The sequence below is a fragment of the Salmo salar genome, chromosome 20 (genome assembly GCF_965601325.2).
Source record: "Salmo salar chromosome 20, fSalSal1, whole genome shotgun sequence".
Taxonomy (NCBI): domain Eukaryota; kingdom Metazoa; phylum Chordata; class Actinopteri; order Salmoniformes; family Salmonidae; genus Salmo; species Salmo salar.
The window spans coordinates 50,471,260-50,492,657 of NC_138310.1; the positions used below are offsets into that span (position 1 = coordinate 50,471,260).

General features: G+C 42.3%; 1 protein-coding gene across 1 annotated transcript in view; it reads left to right on the top strand.

The window, feature by feature from the left end:
* The window catches only part of LOC106580728 (leucine-rich repeat and fibronectin type III domain-containing protein 1-like protein), a 135,552-nt gene that overhangs the window by 78,324 nt on the left and 35,830 nt on the right, over positions 1-21,398 (top strand). The window lies entirely within an intron of this gene.

Genomic DNA, 21,398 nt, shown 5'->3' on the forward strand with positions numbered 1-21,398 from the left:
CTAATTGAATGTGTAAACATGATATGGGCTCCCGAGTGGCGCAGCTTGTCTAAGCCACTGCATCTCAGTGCTAGAGGCGTCACTACAGACACCCTGGTTCGAATCCAGGCTGTATCACAAACGGCCGTGATTGAGCGGCGCACAATTGGCCCAGCGTGGTCCGGGTTAGGGTTTGGCCGGGGTAGGCCATCATTGTAAATAAGATTTTTTTCTTAACTGACTTGCCTAGTTAAATAAAGGTTCAATAAAAAAATACAGAATAATAAAACTTGCTATTAGCTGCTTGTTACATGATGTGTCTGCATTAAGGCACCCGGTAATTGATGGTTAATGCACATTCTGGATACAGCTTCTCGTATTATACTGTACACACTGCCAGGTAAACACCCTCATTAGCAGGATGAAGTTATGTCTAGGGGAGCATGCCAGTGACAAGTGGGTGCTTATTTGGAAGATAATATTTCACAAATACATGCACCAGAACTAAAACTCCTAATTAGAGTATATATCCCACATATTAGGTAGCAATAGTGCCTTAATTCCTCTTGAATCGTGATTAATGTCACTGGAGTATACAGTATGGTCTAGAGAATAAGACTGATATCGGAATGTTTTAATGGCCTGTGTCTGAGAGCACTCCCAACCTACCCCCCATATCCCAGTCTCCCTGGGAATGCCAAGGGCAGTTTCACCTCAGCTGGTGAGTGCCGGGCCGGTTATAGGGATGGTTGGGACAGAAGGGGTTTACATGGCTGCTTCCCTCCCAGGGAGAGTTTCTGGCGTCTCCTTAGAGAGGCTCCTCTGACCCACTTCACATTGATTAGAGTCAAGTTAGATGGCAGAGATAGAGTGACAGCTTGGAATCTGAACATAAAGTCCCCACCCAGAGTCATTAGATTTCAGGCTCTACAAGAGACACTGTTCTTGAACCTTTTCTAATGTGATTTTTTTCCCACTTTCCCCAAGTGTTAGTGTGTAGGGTACACAATCCGGGGAGCAAGGACAGACCACTGAAAGTCAACATGCAGTAGTGCAATGGAATTGACAACAGCATTCATTCATTGGTTAATTCATTGGTTAATTCATTGGTTTGTTCATTTGGCACAGACAATGGTGATAATGTATAAATATGAAACCATTTAAATGCAATTCATATTTTTTTTTATGTATCCTTGAAGTTTCCACATCAAGCTACACCGTTAGAAGAAAGGGTTTGAAAGGGGTTCTTCGACTGTCCCCATAGGAGAACACTTGTTGGTTCCAGGTAAAACCCTTGGTGGTTCCGTTTGTGTTATTTATTTTCATTTGTAATTTTTGTTTACCCTTTATTTAACTAGGCACGTCAGTTAAGAACACATTTTTATTTACAATGACGGCCTACCCTGGCCAAACCCTAACCCGGACGGCGTTGGGCCAGTTGTTCGCCGCCCTATGGGACTCCCAATCACGGCTAGTTGTGATACAGCCTGGAATCGAACCCGGGTCTGTAGTGACGCCTCTAGCACTGAGATGCAGTGCCTTAAACCGCTGCGCCACTCGGGAGCCCAATGTCTGTGCCTAATGGTTCCACCCAGAACCAAAAGGGTTCTATCTTGAACCAAAAAGGGTTTTTCAAAGGGATCTAAAAATAACCTTTGTTTAAGTGTAAGCAATCTTATTTGCCACCACTTAATTTTTCCTGAAGTTTCTTACAGTATAATGCATTCTGCCTGCATTACCAATATGCCCTAAAGATAGATGTGAACCAGTAAACCTGTTGTGACTGTCACTGCAGTATTTGCTGATTTACCTTGTGTGTTGTGTGTGTGTGTGTGTGTGTGTGTGTGTGTGTGCGTGTGCGTGTGCGTGTGTGTGTGCGTGTGTGCTTGCGTGTGTGTGTGTGTACGTGTATGTGTGTGTCTGTCTGTCTGTCTGCGTGTGTGTGTGCATGTGTGATACAGTCAGAGCTATTTTCCTGATAAACTCAGCAATCAGAAGGTGTTTTTATACATAGATCAATTCATTACCTAAACAACTACTGTCATTATTGAATCTTGAGCTATGTCCATATACTTTCCTGATTAAAATGTGCTTACAATCATCTTTAAACACTCAAATAAACAGGCACAGACATTTACCATGAATTTTAATGCATAAATAGAAAATACAATCTCTGGACTCTGTTTGATTAATGCATTCATTCTCTAATTGGTACTGCACCCGACATATCAAAGAAATATATTAAGGGTTAAGAGCCATGAAATGTGTGAGCAGCAGGGTGGAATGATCATATTAAGGAATTACTTAGTCTAAGGGAAAAGTAAATAGCAAGTGTTTGCTGACTCCACTGAGATAAAGAAGCACAGCAACAAAACAAAAAATGCATGGACATTGTTTAATCTATAAGCTTACAGGCAAATCCACCGGTAGGCTAATTGAAAGAACATAGAGAGTGGTATTTGTATGTAGTTCTGAATAATATGACCATCTATATTCAATATTTGGCGTATCCCCTGAATCGAAGATGACACCGGATGTCCCTTCAGTCGACTGGGCAGCTGGCTGGCAAGGACGTGGTGTGAGGGCATGGTGGCAGATCAAGAGTACCACCGGGCAGGCGGGTCAGAAGGGCACCCCAGAGGTGCCAGCTGCAGCCAACCAGCCGGCCAGCAAGAGCCAGCAGAGTTCTCAGAGGGACGCCCTGCACAGTGGCCCAACGGTAATTAGGTGTTAGACACTCAGAGATAATCCCTGACAAATGTGTCCGGCTGGAATCATAATGAAGCCCAATGCACATCTTTTTTCTCCTCCACTGCCACACCAGCTGCTGTATATGGAAATGGGTGGTTGGGATGGTTTGAAATCCCCCTAATTTTCCATTAATTATCACTGTCCTTGATTTTCTATTCATTTATGCATAAAAGGGAAACAAGGTGTAGATGGAAGAGGCAGAATTATTTCTGAAGGTGGATATAAAACAGTGGATATCAATTAAGTGTAATTTGTGACTGACACTCTGACAAGGCCTCTGAAAATGGCCACCGACCTCAACCAATCGCTGACCAAACGTCCAGACCAAGCACTCAAAAATCAATCTTGCGTTTTTTTTGTTCAGTTAGTCTCAACACATTGTTTGGTAAACTCATATAAACCTGCATGTGTCAGGAGGGATCTATTCCAAGAGCCTTCATTTTACTAAAATGGATTGTTCAAATTTAATCTTGGAGCTGACAGCTGCTCCATGATGCCCACACACCACTGGAGCAGAAGTGTTTTGGTATCACTGCGCAGCCACACAAGTTTATTGGACAATGTTTTTCTCATCCGTCTCCGATAATGGACTCACTCTGTTGGTTCATATTCACGCCTGTGTAACGTCTGGGGCTCCATCAGTGCTCATTGCAGTCTGGGGAGTGCTAAGGGGAAAAGGACCGGATGTAAAAGTGACCGCTGGGAAACAAGGCTGGCTATTAAAGAGAACACAAGAAGCGGAGTGGGATCAGTAGCCATTAGCCAATGTCCATGCAGCGTTAAAAGCGGTAGTGTTATAACGCGTGTTGAGGATCATCATGAACATGCTAGTGTTTGATTACACTCTCTGTCCCCATCATCAACCGATCATTGCCCGCACCTGCCCACCCATCCAGCATCACTACTCTGGACGGCTCCGACTTAGAATACGTGGACAACTACAAATACCTGGGTGTCTGGCTAGACTGTAAACTCTCCTTCCAGACTCATATTAAGCATCTCCAATCCAAAATTAAATCTAGAATCGGCTTCCTATTTCGCAACAGAGCATCCTTCACTCATGCTGCCAAACATACCCTCGTAAAACTTACCATCCTACCGATCCTCGACTTCGGCGATGTCATCTATAAAATAGCCTCCAACACTCTACTCAACAAACTAGATGCAGTCTATCACAGTGCCATCCGTTTTGTCACCAAAGCCCCATACACTACCCACCACTACGACCTATATGCTCTCGTTGGCTGGCCCTCACTTCATACTCGTCGCCAAACCCACTGGCTACAGGTTATCTACAAGTCTCTGCTAGGTAAAGCCCCGCCTTATCTCAGCTCGCTGGTCACCATAGCAGCACCCACTCGTAGCACGCGCTACAGCAGGTATATCTCACTGGTCACCCCCAAAGCCAATTCCTCCTTTGGTCGCCTTTCCTTCCAGTTCTCTGCTGCCAATGACTGGAATGAACTGCAAAAATCTCTGAAGCTGGAGATTCCCATCTCCTTCACTAGCTTTAAGCACCAGCTGTCAGAGCAGCTCACAGATCACTGTACCTGTACATAGCCCATCTGTATACAGCCCATCTATCTACCTCTTCCCCATACTGTATTTATTTATTTATTCTGCTCCTTTTGCACCCCAGTATCTCTACTTGCACATTCCATCTTTTGCACATCTACCATTCCAGTGTTTAATTACCATACTGTAATTACTTTGCCACCATGGCCTATTTATTGCCTTAATTCCCTTATTTTACCTAATTTGCACTCACTGTATATAGACTTTTTGTTTTCTTTTTTTTCTTCTGTATTATTGACTGTATGTTTTGTTCATTCCATGTGTAACTCTGTGTTGTATGTGTCTAACTGCTATGCTTTATCTTGGCCAGGTCGCAGTTGCAAATGAGAACTTGTTCTCAACTAGCCTACCTGGTTAAATAAAGGTGAAATAAAAAAAGAATACAGTATGGATTTCATTCGTCTAGGTGAATTACATGGAAAAAGGGGGTATCCCTCATGGCTTGCATAGGGTTGGTAATCTATTTAGTGTGAAGAATAAATTAAATTTGCAACGGAATTTTCCCACCCAGAAGCGAACATGCAATCTCAATAAAGACAGGAATATATATTTGTGTTTTATGGTGTGGCTGTTATGCAATGTCATTTTTATGGGCAGAGGTAGAAATAAGTGTGAGGCTATTGAGAGTTTCAATTGGATGGTGACGGTTTAATGGTGATGGTAAGAGGATATGTTATTGCAGAATAGAACTGTTAAGTGCTTGTAATCTGGACTCAGATGACATATACATGTGAATACACGTCAATGCATCAGAATATCAATTTGTCTGTGAATTATCTTTGGCTTGAAAGAAGGAAGACTATTATTTAGAAGAGGCAGATGTAACAAAACCTTTTCAGTAGTCAAGCTTTTATGATTTGAACAACTTCCCACTACACATCGTACTATTTCATAGGATTTCATCTGTCTGGGATATCTTCAATCTCTGGTTCTTTTTCCCCATTTCATTTGGGAGGATTTAGGGGTACTTGCTTAACCCGGTTACCATTGGGTTGAATTGTTCTTTGTTTTGTTATAAAAATATGTGTAATACCTTTGTTCCTCAATGATTTGGTAAAGAAGCCAATGCTGAATTTTTCTCTTCACCCGCCCCCCCGCTGTTTTTGCATAAATGTTACTTCAGAGCATCTTTGAAGGCTTTTCATGTATTGTCAGCCCATTTGTTTTTTGAGATACAGAGGGTGTGTGTGTGTGTGTGTGTGTGTGTGTGTGTGTGTGTGTGTGTGTGTGTGTGTGTGTGTGTGTGTGTGTGTGTGTGTGTGTGTGTGTGTGTGTGTGTGTGTGTGTGTGTGTGTAAGTGTGCATGTGTTATAAAAGGAGCCCATTTGAAAAACCTTCCCTCCCCCTTCTATGTATCTCTTCCTATGTCAGTACTGTACTAAACCTGCATCCTTTATTACGGTTTACCTTTCCTACTCCATTCAAATCTTTACTTAGTTTTTGTGCAACTCACTGGACCCATCGCACTTTCATTTACCCTCTGTATTTGTGAATAGAAAAGATAAATGAAAGCGACGGTCATATTCCTGCCATAAGCATAAGACTGTATTCGTGAATGTCAATTGGAAGAATTAGCAGTGACACACAAAATCTTTACCATTTGAAGTAGGTGTGATTTGTAGTAATTATAAAAAAAACTAGCTAATTAATCACATTTGCGTTTGCAATTTTTTGGCCGACAGTGTGTCAGCCTCAGGTAGGCTACACCCACCCACACACTCTAACACACACTGTCGCAGTCACTCACACACGCTGTCGCACGTGCCTGCACCCCCCCGCACCCACTCATATGCTGCTCAGATAGGTCCTATGCGTCTCTGTCATCAGCCCTGCTCGAGCTGGGCATATACAGTCTCAGGCTCCCAGACGTCGGCGCCATCTGTTGAGCTTGATTGCCCTGCTGGTGGGGGCATCCTCTGTCTTCCATCTTCCACATGCCAGGCCTGTGAGCCTGGGAGCTCTGATAGGACCCCCTCCTCTCCCTCTATACTCTCTCTCCATCTTCCTCCTGTGACGTGTCAGTGTCACGGCAGACCGTAACGAGGTGTCAAAGCGCTAAGCTCGCCATGCCAACCACGTCCATCACAGCCAGCACTTCTGTCGGCTCACCCTCTCTCTCTCTCACCCTCCCTCTCTCTGTTTCTCTCCATTTCTTGCACTCTGTCCACCCCACGTCCTCCTCTCTCTCTCTCTCTCTCTCTCTCTCATGTGCCACTCCCTGTCTCTAGCGTTCTGTGATTATTGGAGTAGCTGACATATATGCCTCGTTTGTGTTTTGTTTTCGTGGACAGGGTGTTCTTTTCATGTCCTCAATAGGTTTGTGGTTATTTTACTTTAGCTTTTGTTCTGCGTGAAAGTCCCTGTATTCTCGACCACATAAACGGCACCAGACATTATGGTAAAACCTTTTACGCAACTCAAGAATGGAAAGCCACCATGTCAGGTTTTCTCAGAACTCAACAGAAGGTATTTGTGAAAATGGAGCTAGGAAGAAGTGCTTGGTTATGAAAGAATAAAACTGGAAGACCAAACACTTCCCCCATCAGGGAGACAAAGAGACGGCAGAGTTGTGGACAGGAGATGAAAAACCCAAGCCCTTTCTGAACAGAGAGAATGGAGAGAAACGGAGAGAATGAAGAGAAAACAGAGTGCTCCGGGTAGAAATGGAGAAAGAGAAACAAAAACATAGCAAACCTCTCCCCAGTCAGGTGAAAGAGAGACAGAGATTCACTGTTTTCTTTTCCTTTGGCATGAGTCACTCAGGTATGGAGAAGAATTCAAAGTATTTGAAATAGTCTTTGTTTTGTTCCTATGAGCATTGATGGAATTTTAAATCAAAAGTAAGTTGTTGAGTGCTCTTTTATAGATACCAATGTGGGGTTTCTGAGTGCCTAGCAATGAAGCTGCCCAAACTCCAACAATTTTTTGCATTGTTGTTCAACCAACATCTGCCTTTTTTATGTATTTGTTTCATAATAACGTCAGACATACAGTAGTACTTTTTTTATGAAGCTAGTAGGCCACACCCACACAGACAATATGGTGTTGATTGAAAACATGGTGACTCTGTAGCAAGCACTTGGAATCGAAAACAGGGTGCAAATGTCAACATTTTTGCGGAACAAATGCATCTCTAAAAAAGAAAGCTTTCCAACATTTCAAATTATTTGAATAATTCTAAAACTGTTATCTGCTTGTAGCCTTGAATTGCTGCTCGCAGCTCTACTTTCTCTGTTTGCCAGTACCAGTGTGGTGGCCTTGTCCATTGTGCAGCAGTTACCACTATTAATGCAGTCAATTTGTTTATCTCTCTGAACCAGTATGTTCCTGACGACAACATTTGGAATGCTTGCAGAAATGTGCACATTAATAAAAGTAAATTCTTCTTTAACCTCTAAAAGTCTAAGTGGTTGGAGTGAGGGGTGTTCTACTAAGCTAACATATGAAATTGTTTGAAGACGGTTATACCATGGATCATTTACCTATTTCATCTAGAATTTTAGATCCCATTTAGGTACATAAAAAAAATATTTACAATTTATTTGATAAAATATTGAATTTGGACCATAGAAACGCATTGAGAAAGACGGTAAAAAAAGAAACACAAGAAATAAGGTTTTGAAGTGTCTGTCGTATATCTAGAAGGCACAAAACTATCTCCACACAGTACTTCCTTCCGTTCATTGGTATGGGTTACCTTCGAGTCCCATGACACTTGTGGGGGTTGTAGTGCAAAAGGGAGAACACCATCGTGTTTGCGAGAGTAGCATCTTTTCATAGAGTGGTCATATCTGGCCTGACAAACAGCGCTGTGGCACTGCCACTTTCCACCACAGATGCGGAAGGGCGACATAGGCTGATGTAGTGGATTCAGACAGGCCATGCAAAAAAAACACATGTCGCTCAAACTCGCTTAAACTGACAGATGGGGACTTTTGTATTATGTTCATTAGATTGACGCACGGGTGTGTCGTTAGACTCTTAAGGATTCTTTAAGCCCACATTTTGTAGCGCATGATGACTGCTGAATGGAAAATGTCCTTGTAAATTCATTATCACAAGTATCATTACGATTAATTAAGTCTTAAGTAAGGACACCAAGTCTTAGCTGACATGTCAATATGCATAGTTATGTTATTGGGCATACCCTAAAACCTACATGTAGAGAATACAGGGACTTTAACGCAGAACAAAAGCTACAGAAGTAAAATAACCACAAACCTGGAACCTGTGGCATAACCATCACATTTCTGTGCAAATATTCCATCATATATAACTTTATATTATACATATTTCTGTTTGGCCCTAGCAACATCACCACAGAGAGTTAGCCACCCAGGACATCTATTACTTTTCACTCTCTTTCACTAGGTTCTTTTCTCTTTTCAAATGGTTTCCAAGCCAATCTGTGAGTGAGGCTTTCACAGCAGCCGGGCCCATCTGTTTAAACACTCTGTGAAGCAGGCTAAGATTAATCCCCCAATCCGACCGTGTCCCCACTGAGGCAGGGCTGCTCAGACAGACACTGTACATGTCACCATCAAGCCAACATCCCTCTTCTCTTCTCTTCTCGTGCTGTGTCACAACAATGTCAGTCTAACCATCATGACCATCCCTCAGGCAATGTTATATAAAACTTGAAACTCTACAACACCATTGTGTTCCAACAACGTCCCTCTGAGCTTTCCCTCTAGCTATCTCAAGCTATCTCACTTAGGCAGAGTGTGTTTCCTTCCACCCAACTCCTGAAGTGTGTGTGTGTGTGTGTGTGTGTGTGTGTGTGTGTGTGTGTGTGTGTGTGTGTGTGTGTGTGTGTGTGTGTGTGTGTGTGTGTGTGTGTGTGTGTGTGTGTGTGTGTGTGTGTGTGTGTGTGCGTCAGTGAGGTCTAGCCCCTTTCACAGTCTGTTTAAGTCAAAATACATCACATGCCTCCCTCTCAAACGCCTATGTTTCAAATAATAATGTCCAATCATGTTGTTACACAATACACATTCCATTCATAATTGTTATATAATTACTGTTTTGTCTCCAAGCAGATGGCTCTATTCACTGTAGATTATACTATATTGCTCAGAGTGTTTTTTTTTCTTTCACTATAAATATCCAAAACTGTTGAGGGCCTGCTTAAGGCTAGCCAAACAAAGTCAGTTAACTGATAGCCTACATCTGCAGAATGTTTGGTAATGGTGATTATAATCAGTTGGTAAGAAGGGGCTCTCCTCTAGTCTATAATTTCTCCATTTAAAGCCTCACTTTCAGCCATGATAAAGGGATGTGTGCTATGGACAAGCTTCAGCATCGAAAGAAAAAGCTTTCAATTTCGGACTGAAAATGGAGTCATAAGAGCTGTAGAAACTCCACTAAAAGAGTTGTTTCCTCTGCTCTCTTGTAAAATACATGAACCACTTTCCAAAGATCACAGAGCCAAGATGAACACTAAGAGAGAATTGATCCAGCTCAATTCTAGCATTTTTCACAGACACGCTCAGGGAAACACCTGCACAAGCAGGAATTGGATTAGTTGATAAGAGGAAGATGTTTTTGGCATCTGCTGGCAGTTGGCATAATATTGGTAGATTTCTCTCAATGCGCTAATACCTTTCACAGTTCCACACTACCCCCTGGCCAGTAACAACCTTTGAGTCTCTCTCACTCTCTTTCTCCTCTCTCACTTCATCTGTCTCACTGTCTCATGCTCTCTCTCGCGCGCTTTCTCTCTCTCTTTATCTCCATAGGGACAGTCTGGAGGGATTTATTTTGGGTCTTGGTAGATTCAACCTTCAGAACCTTCTGACTGGATGGAGGAAGAGGCGTGTGAAGTGTTGGGAGATGAGCTTGTTACCTTGTGTGGTACTTTGCCCCCTAGAGCCACCATAGTCCTGGCCAAATGTGCTGCTCATTGGAGAGATCACTAAAGGATCTCCAATCTGAGCCTCAACAAAGACCATTGTTCAACTTTGAGCAAAATACACTTTTTTTAATTGAATTCCATTGTCCTCCTCGTGTTGCTGAATCTCCACTCTCCTTCAGTTTGTGCCTCAATTCATGCACCTTGGTTGGAAAGTAAGGTAGCAGCAGTGATCACTTCCCTAAAGACTATTGATCAGCCCATGTGTTGCATCGCCCACGGCTCTCAAGCCCACAGTAGACTTTTAGCCACACTGAGAAGTAGGGAGTGTGGGATTTTTATTCTTTGTTTGAAGTGATTACTTTCATGATTACTTTGATTGATTAGATGTTGAGCAAAATGTTTCATCAATATAAACTGAACAAAATATACATTTCATGAGTTTAAATAAAAAATCCCAGAAATGTTCCATACGCACAAAAAGCTTATTTCTCTCAAATTTTGTGCAAAAATCTTTTGCATCCCTGTTAGTGAGCATTTCTCAATTGCCAAGTGAATCCATCCACCTGACAGGTGTGGCATATCAATAAGCTGATTAAACAGCATGATCATTACACCTTCTGCTGGGGACAATAAAAGGCCACTCTAAAATATGCAGTTTTGTCACACAACACAATGTCACAGATGTCTGAAGTTTTGAGGGAGCATGCAATTGGCATGCTGACTGCAGGAATGTCCACCGGAGATGTTGTCAGAGAATTTAATGTTAATTCCTCTACCATAAGCCGCCTCCAACGTTGTTTTAGAGAATTTGGCAGTAAGTCCAACCGGCCTCACAAATGCAGACCACTTGTAACCACGCCAGCCCAGAACCTCCACATCTGGCTTCTTTACCTGCGGAAACATCTGAGACCAGCCACCTGGACAGCTGATGAAACTGAGGAGTATTTCTGTCTGTAATAAAGCCCTTTTGTGGGGAAAAACGCAATCTGATTGGCTGCGCTTGGCTCTCCAGTGGCTGGGTCTGGCTTCCAAGTGGGTGAGCCTATGCTCTTCTAGGCCAGCCCATAGATTAGGGCCTAATTTATTTATTTAAATTGACTGATTTTCTTATATGAACTGTAACTCAGTAAAATTGTGAAAATTGTTTATATTTGTTGTTCAGTATAGATTAATCATTAGAAATCACAGCTCTTTAGCCGTAAAGTTGTTGGGTTTTGGTATAGAACACAGATTTATCATATGGTAGAGTTGACCATTTTAATCTACAATCCAGTTGAATATAAAGTATGTTCATCTAGTGCACATATACAAATGTAGCACATAACTATGCCAGGCAGTCAGTTTTAAACCTACTGTTTCCACCATCTAAGTTTGTAGTTTGATCAAAATGACATGAATGGAGGATAGCTAGACTCCAGAGCATTCTGTCTCTCACAACATTGTAGCCCACTTTATGAAGAATAGCATCTCCCGATGATTTACAACCTCAGACGAACTTGGCAAATCAATACAGATTCATCTTTCACCAACCGGTCCAGAAATCACAGGGTTTTGACACAGCCACTGGCTGTGTCAAAATCATGTCGAATCACGCAAACCCTTGATTGATGCTCGAAATGGCTCTTTTGAAGTGAGCAGTGACAGCGACCACTATATATTATTTTCCCTGGTACCTGCTCTTTCCCACTTCAAAGGGAGTAAACATCAATGTGTGGAGTACTGGAACAATGTGAAACAGAATGCTATTAAATCAAATGGACTGACATTCTTGTCTCGAGGACTGAGGAGTTACATATAATGATCTCCTGTTGCCAGTCAATCTCTCCTTCGGTCTGAAATTGAGGCAGGTTCATTCCGAGGTGAATGTCATTATCATCACATCGACACCCTGCTGGCGGAGAAAATATAGTCCTCATTTGGAAAGATGGTAGCAGCGTTGATATTTTCCCATGTGAATTGTCTGTTGTGTAAGGACACATTTGGCAAGTCATTGTTTGACAATTCAAATGCAATAGGTGAACTAAATGATTGTCTTTGTATAGATTTTTAGCTCTTGAGTACGGTGGCTCTGAGTCTTCAGGGTATAAGTCCTGCAGGAATCAGGGGCCAAATCATTCAACTGGGATATTGGCTGGATTGACTGAAGTCTGATTCTTTTGAGGAATTGAAGTAACCTTAATAGAATAAGTACTTAAGAAGCCAGCTACCCTTGAGGAACTTAACGGGCCGTCACTGCTCTCTGACAACGATATGCCTAATGTCTGCTCTTCAGCGTGAATGTCCTGTCATAGCTGTGAATGAAAAAATGGAATGAGACATTAGTGATCCAATCTGTGCTATCACACAGGAGAGATTCCCAAGAGGAAGTATTTAATGTCTCACAGCATATAGTAAGAGAACTGCCATATCGGACACAGTAGAAAAACGAAAAACTGCAAGAGAACTCACCTGTCACTGAGTTCATCACACAAATTGTTTTTGTCAGCTAAGGGCCAATTGGACAATTAGTGAGTTATTGGAAGGCGCTTTTGATTTGAATTTCCCTCAACCATTTATTAAAATTGTTAAGTGTATATTGGATCAAATTAAAGGTTCCACGCAGGTTGCTTTTTGCCTTTGGGAAATCAAATTATTTAGAGTGTTTAGATGTTACAAAACAATCTTTTTTTTTATTAAGTCAAAGAGATGAGCAGACAGTAGCTTTGGATGAAGAGAGCCGTCAAGGGATGTTTCCTTGCTTTCTGAAGCCCAACATGAGACATTTTAGACTGGCTTACAGGCAGAAAGATCATCCCTTCTGCCTGGCACTACCAAGGAAGCCATAGGGGACAAGGAATCAGCACAGTCCATCTGCCACTACAGCCGTCCTGCCAAGACAACATGACACTCCAGCGCTCTCAGAGTTTTGGGTATGGGGCCGTTTTTGTGTGTGTGTGAGTGCGTGTGTATGTGCGGTCGCGTTTCATTGCATATAATATCTACACATATAATCATGCAAGTACTTAATGCTGGCAACCTTTGTGCTTTGACTGTACCTTCTGGCGGACTATTTCCACATCGATGTGCTCATCTCCCATATTGACAACAACAACAAAGGCAACATGGGAATTGGTCCCCTCCCCCACCTTCCTTTCTCCTCCCCTTCTCTCTCCTCCCTTACTGGTCCTGGGGTTGGCAGGGTTTAGGGCTCTTGCTGGGTGGCTGTAGTGTTTGGAGGGAGTGTGGATGAGGTACTCTTCAGATTGACAGCCGGTGGGTGAGCAGGGGCCCGGGCCACTCTCCAGGAGAGGCCAGTATTATCTCAGCCGATCAGGCTTGATTTTCCCTTCATTGATCCACCCAGTGCTTTGCCACAGTGAAGTCTTAATGAGCAGTTTACAAAGACACTTGGTAAGTGGATGGGTGGGAGAGTGTCATTGTATCAAATTGCATCATAGCAGGGGTTTGCGTTATGATATTTAAATCATAACAAAATTGGAAAGATAAACATTGACGATAACCATGGTCAGCAATGAAACATAAAATGGCAAGAGACCCCCTCTTGAGATTGTGTTGGAGGATGTAATCTTTAGAGAACAGCCACTCTAAATCCTACCCTCAGCCCTGTCCTCATCGCTCTCTCACGTCTGTCAATCGTATCTCTCGGGTTTAGCTCTGTGGCAAATCTGAGGGCTATAGACATGGATGAAGATGCAAGAGAAGAGTAAAGGCAAGAAAGACAGGGGAGAGTGAAGCAAGACGCAAGAAGAGAGAAAGAAGAGGAAAGTGTGTGAGAGACAAGTTGACTTATGGGAGATAAATTCAGAGAGCTGAAACCACTTATGCAATTATTCTCCTAACAGACAGAGAGAGAGCAGAGGAGATTTCTGGAGCGTGTTCGAGCTTTGATCTGGGAGTTGGGAGATTTCCGCTGGGCTAAGAGGCGGGGCAGCGGCCTGCGGTACAGGCCCTCTGTGTCGACGTCCTCTCACTATGTGACTGTTTTTGCAAAGCCTCTTCGCCTCCTTCCCTCCTCCGTCTTATCACCCCTCACCACACCACTGCTGCGCTACTGTTGTTGTCATTAGTGACACTATTTTCAGACTTGGGGTGGTGCCATGTGCATATTATCTCCACGTTGAGGAGACATGGAGGGTTTTAATATAATCATTACAATCACACAGACAGAGACAGGGATGAGTCACCAGCCCAGCATCTGTCCAGGCAGAAGCTGTTCTGTGGATCCCAGGGAGATTTCTATGATGCTCTGTGCTATTTAACGGGCCACCTGCAAGGTTATGTAACATGCCATTGGTGGTTGAATGTGTGTGTTAAACAAAACGATGCAAAAACCATGACATGGTACATCAAGTAGGCTATGAAAGCAGGTGAGGCGCCAAAGAAGATGTTCATCACTCAGGGTCAACAACTCTGTATTCAAGACTGGTTAAGCTTGATGTTGTTGTCAAAAACAACAGCAGTTTTTATGTTTATTTTATTGAATTATTTATCTCTGTTTACATTATCTATGCTGTTGGTAGGAGTTCCTGGCTGTGCTCCAAGAACACTGACAGAGCTCCAGTATGTCATTATTACAGCACAGTGTTCCCAGCCTGCCCAGATTCGATCATGGCTGTCCCGACAGGGGCACAGATCCTTGTAATTACAGCCTTGTACCCTCCTCCTCCCCCGTTCCTCCTCTATGGCACATCGCCTAATTTTAGGCCAGCATACCAGCCCAAACCCCCTGCCAACTTCCAAGTCACACGCAGAGACATTACTGTGCAAATCAGAGAGAAAACTCTATTGAGATATGCGGAATGTGCTCTTTGGGGAGCCCAGAAGATAAAAAATGTCACGTCTCATTTCCATAATTCAATTAATATCTTCTCTTATATTGTCCCCTCATTATTGGCATTACCATTCGAGGCAAAGCATAGTTACACCATGGGGGATTTCCTCCACAAGATGAATGTGAGAACATTGTTCTGGCACGAAGAGATCTGCCTGCCACTGAAGCAGCCTATCTGCTATGTATTTATAATTAGCCTGGAGTGATAATTGACATCATCTGTCCAGAGGAGCGTGTCCAGGCTAGTCTGCTTCCCTTGTTCTATCTCACTAAAGTGTTCTCAATGGGCCCTGTCCCAGACATATTAAAGTCTGGATTTACTGCTGCATTCTTTTCTGTGATTTGTAGTCCAGCCATCTACAGTGCATTCGGAAAGTGCATTCGGACTCCTTGACTTTTTACACATTTTGTTACGTTACAGCTTTATTCTAAAATGGTTTATATATTTGTCTCTCATCAATCTACACACATTACCCATAATGACAAAACAAAGACTGGTTTCTAGATTCTTTTGCACATTTATTACAAATAAAAACAGAAATACCTTATTTACGTCAGTATTCAGACCCTTTGCTATGAGACTCGAAATTGAGCTCAGGTGCATCCTGTTTCCATTGATGATCCTTGAGATGTTTCTACGACTTGATTGGAGCCCCTTGTGGTTAATTCAATTGCTTGGACATGATTTGTAAAGGCACACACCTGTCTATATAAGTCCCAAAAACCAAGCCATGAAGTCGAAGGCATTGTCCGTAGAGCTCCGAGATAGGATTGTGTCAGGGCACAGATCTGGGGAAGGGTACCAAAACATGTCTGCAACATTGAAGGTCCCAAAGAACACAGTGGCCTCCATCATTCTTAAATGGAAAAACTACAGAACCACGAAGACTCTTCATAGAGCTGGCTGCCCGGCCAAACTGAGCAATCGGGGGAGAAGTGTCAGGCTGTGGGTAACTGGTGCATGGAATCAGGCGCCGGAGAGCAGAGATGAGTGTACAAGGTAATTTATTCCACGAACAGCACCAGTATAAAACAAATACTAAAGGTGCGTGAAAATACCGGTCACTCGTAAATAACGGGCGTAATAACAAACCCGGCAAACAATACCAGCCAACAAGTAACGACCTGAACGTTATATACAAACACACACACAAACATGGGGGAAACAGAGGGTTAAATAATGAACATGTAATTTGGGAATAGAAACCAGGTGTGTAGAAAACAAAGACAAAACAAATGGAAAATGAAAACTGGATCAGCGATGGCTAGAAAGCTGGTGACGTCGACTTCCGAACGCCGCCTGAAAAAGGAGAGGGTCCAACTTTGGCGGAAGTCGTGACAAGAAGGACCTTAGTCAGGGAGTTGACCAAGAACCCGATGGTCACTCTGACAGAGCTCCAGAGTTCCTCTGTGGAGATGGGGGAACCTTCTAGAAGGACAACCATCTCTGCAGCACTCCACCAATCAAGCCTTTATGGTAGAGTGGCCAGAGGGAAGCCACTCCTCAGTAAAAGGCAAATGACACCACACATGGAGTTTGCCGAAAGGCACCTAAAAGACTCTGGTCTGATGAAACCAAGATTGAACTCTTTGGCCTGAATGCCAAGCGTCACGTCTGGAGGAAACCTAGCACCATTCTTACGGTGAAGCATGGTGGTGGCAGCATCATGCTGTGGGGATGTTTTTCAGTAGCAGGGACTGGGAGATTAGTCAGGATCGAGGGAAAGATGAACGGAGCAAAGTACAGAGTGCTCTTTGATGAGGGGAAAAAACGTACATTTAATCACTTTTAGAATAAGGCTGTAACGTAACAAAATGAGGAAAAAGTGAATGGGTCCGAATACTTTCAGAATGCACTGTCCTTATAAAAAGTTCTTCATGAAAGACAGTAAGAAGTTAGAAACTACTTACCATACATGTTACAAAGAATATCCGTCTGAGAGTCATTCATATAACTTTTTTAACAAGTTTTAATTACCATGGCTACTTTTTTATTATTGTTTGAGGCGATCAATAACATACTATAAATGATGTCGTCGTTTTGTAATTGAAATAAAATCATTTTAGTTGAGTGAAAGTTTTTTATCTTCCGCCCTCGGAAATGTTTGTGTGACTTACCCAAATGTTCATTATTTCCGGCAACGTCGCGCTGATTTAAAACAGACAACTAGATAGGATTTGTCTCAATTTCTTCTTCCCCCTCCTTTCATTGTCATAATCTCTCGGAGCCTACTCAATGTGTCTGTGCTTTCTGGAGCTGTCACCATGCCTTGGGCAGACATGTATAATTTCCAACATTCAATTAAGTCCTGAAATTTTTGATAAGTCTCTGCCCCCAAACCCCCAAAATGAATAGGAATGGCAGGAGGCGGACAGGGTGTGTAGGGCCAGTCATCGGACAGAGGACTGATTATCCCTGCTCTCTCTCTCTCCATTGAAACGACCAGTTACTAGCTATAATTCTGCAGGAAGGCGGACATTATTGGCCGCTCCTCTTTCTCCATTCGATAAATATTGAGCCATCTCCTTATGAAGGTGTCAACATGACATGCTTAACATGCCTGTCATGACTTTGATTGCTTACAGACAGGGGGACAAACAAGCCAGTGTATCTCATTGACAGGCGTGTAGTTTATCGTCCGGTGCTGGGCTGGCTGCCTCCGATGCTCATTGCATACAGGCCAGACATCCTCATACTGAATACAAAATGAACAAGTCAAAGTGACTGTCAGAACTTGTCAAGGGCATGTAGCTTGTAAAAGTATTCGAGTCAATTGACAATATAAAAGGTTACAGTGGATGCCTACAGACCAGAAGGTGAGAATAGACGGTATATGAGCTTATACACTACATGTTTAGAAATTGACTACAGTGCTTGTGAAATATAATAGATGGTCTTAAAATATGAATAATGGTTCTCATCAGACCTATTATTTCACTGGCAAATGATCATCTTTATGTAGACGTAGTAGAATGTTTAATAAAGGGCTCTATACTGTAGAGAGGCCTCTTCAAGGCCTTGCTAAGAATGACGCCCCTATCACAATGAAACCTTGCAAAGAATGACGCCCCTATCATAAAGAAACTTTATGAAAGCTCAGTTTCAAACATCCGATAAAGTAGAGGAGAGATAAGTATAAGCTTGGAATTAAATAAATAACTAGCTATAGGGTAGTAGCATATTCACCCAAGGTTGTCTGTCACTCACGTACTTTTTATAGTACCGGGTAATTTGGATGAATGAAGCTGGCTAATTCATTTAATGAGATGGTTCGGGGGAAAGAGGACAAAAGCCAAAGGACAATGACACACCACTTGGCCACGGCACGACTAAGGCTGCCTAAATGTGATGACATGATGGGAGCTGCCCTGCAGCAATGTTAAAGAGAAGCTGAGAGTTTCACACGTTGGATGGCACTCTGGGTCATCTGGGTCTCTCTCTGGCATAACCTCCCTGTCCCCAGAGAAGGCAGTACTGCACGGCCATGCACTTACAATATTACTCTGGAAGACTAATCAAATCAGCCTTTTGCTGGGCAAGCCATTTTGAATGGGTCTAAAAAATATTTTATTACCATTTTCTCGCCGCATTTTGGGGGGTTATATTGGAAGTCATCTGTGCTCAGCTAAATGGACTGGAGATGGAATTTAAATTGCAGACATCGGAAGGTCTGGAGGTTTTGAACGTGGTATTTTCAACAAAAAAGTCCTCTTGTTAGCCGTTGAAAAGTTTTTAGTGAGTCAGCAAAAAACTGTTAGGAGTCCCAAAATGGATTCAAGGCATCACAGGGCTGGGTAATTACCAGCTGCCTGAGGGCTTGCACAACACAACCACAACACCTGTCTAGCCAGAAAAGGTTTGTTGCAGGATAGACCTCTACCCTTGACACTGCACTGTACTGCTCTGTGCAGTATGTTCATCAGCTAGCTATCTTTAGCCGACCGTATGTCTGACAGCACTGTATAAGACATATAGTGCCCTTAAAAAGTATTCACACCCCTTGACTACATTTTGTTGCATGACAGCCTGGATTAAAACAAATAATTACATTGAGATGTTTTGTCACTGGCCTACACACAATAACCCATAATGTCAAAGTGGAATTATGTTTTTATTTTTTATTTTAAAAATTAATAAAAAATGTTAAGCTGAAATGTCTGGAGTCAATAATTATTCAACCCCTTTGTTATGGCATAAGTTCAGGAGTACAAATGTGCTAAACAAGTCACATAATAAGTTGCATGGACTCACTCTATGTGCAATAATAGTGTTTAACATGATTTTTGAATGACTACCTCTTCTCTGTAGTCCCTCACTCTAGCAGTGAATTTCAAACACAGATTCAACCACAAAGACAAAGGAGATTTTCCAATTCTTTACAAAGAAGGGCACCTATTGGCAGATGGGTTAAAAAAAGGAGACAGTGAATATCCCTTTAAGCATGGTGAAGTTATTAATTACACTTTGTATCAATACACCCAGTACCTACAAAGATACAGACGTCCTTTCTAACTCAGTTGCCGGAGAGGAAGGAAACCTCTCAGGGATTTCACCATGACGTCAATGGTGACTTTAAAACAGTTAGAGTTTAGTGGCTGTGATAGGCGAAAACTGAGGATGTCCTGAATACAAAGTGTTATGTTTGGGCCAGGGGCGAAAATCTGATATCAACTTTGGAGGGGACAATTACATGAAATTTTCTCAAGAGCAATTCCTGAGGGGGACACCAAAATTAGTGCTGTAACACATAGCCTACATTGTAATATGGTAAATGTATATTGAGGAACCAAAGAAATAAGGTGTTTGCCGTACTCCTAACTACCGGTACCCAAAACTACACAACTAATCACAACAGCAATACCATTGCCTTTAACAAATCTTAGTTCAGTCACCAGTTTAAGTTGAGAGTGGGGGTATCCATGGCATTTTCCAATTATGTTCCTATTTTACAAGTCAAAAAAATTGAGAACCTTTCATAATGTTGCCAAACAAAGACTCAACAAACTTACCTGAGACTCCCTGTCTCTGCCAGTCTGTCCCTGCATATCTGTCCCCAACTCTGCTGTCTATGTGCCATCTGTTGCCTGCTCTGCCCAATGACATCATTGTGAAACATTTCCATTAGAATTTCATTTCTTTCTTATGAACATTTTATCAACTAGTCTTTGAGATATTAGGCTACTAGGGTTCTTACTTTGCGTTTTGGTGTACTGAAAAATACTCTGATGTCCGTCTTTTATTTTTCTGCCATTTTTCTACCTGGCTGGCTGGCTGGCTACACACACACACACAGTGTGTAGGTTATTTACAGTAGGAGATGGGCTTCTATCATCTTATCTTTTATAATTCTATTTGGGCTTCGATCTAAAAGGTAGCTAGCAAATGTGAAACGGATTAAAATGACAAGAGTTGACAGCTGTATGAGTTCACCATTTACACAACATATGCTGCAACCTTTTGTAATTTTAATAGTTTGTTTCATATTGGCTGGCTTCCAACAATAGCTGAATTTGCAAAGCTAGCGAGCACCAATTCCATTTCAGTGGTGTTTGCTATAATCTTTGCTACCCGGGTTAAATAAAATAAATAAATAAAAGTTCCCTTGCGACAATTTAGCTTTTGCAACGAGACCATTAAATATATTTAAGACAATGGTAGAAGAGAGTGTAGTTCTGTTCAGTTTGGACTTCAGTTTATCGCTAACCTTATCACAGGGACTTTGAAGCACTAACTTACATCATCTGCATGCTGATCTTGGAATAAATTGACGATAGCAAAGATTCTATCTTTGACGAGGCCACATAAATGGAATAGGTACTAGCTAGCTTAATAGTTAATATTTGCGCGCTAGCTCTGCATATTCAGCTAGTGTGTGTGCGTGATTGACTGGATTAACCTCACGTCAGTTACGTTCGTTGAGTGCCTTTCAGACAGTAGATACGACCCCTCTGTTAGCTTGCCAACTGGGGGGGTCGCAATATTTTGAAACTTAAAAACTCGCTATTAAGTGTCTATAATCAGCACAATTGCTTTCATTGCGTATTATTAATATTATTTAAATTACATAGTTATGTTTCAGTGATATATTGGGGGGGACAAATCATCTTTTTCCCAGGATGGGGGGGTCGTGTGTCCCCCGTCCCCCCCGGGATTTCCGCCCCTGGTTTGGGCAAATCCAATTCAACACATTACTGAGTACCACTCTCCATATTTTCAAGCATAGTGGTGGCTGCATCATGTTATGAGTATACTTCTAATCGTTTAGAACTGGGGAGTTTTTGGGGATAAAAAATAAACGTTATGGAGCTAAGCACAGGCAAACAAATTTAGGAAAACCTGTTTCAGTCTGCTTTTCACCAGACACTGGGAGATTAATTCACCTTTTAGCAGGACAATAACCAAAAACACGA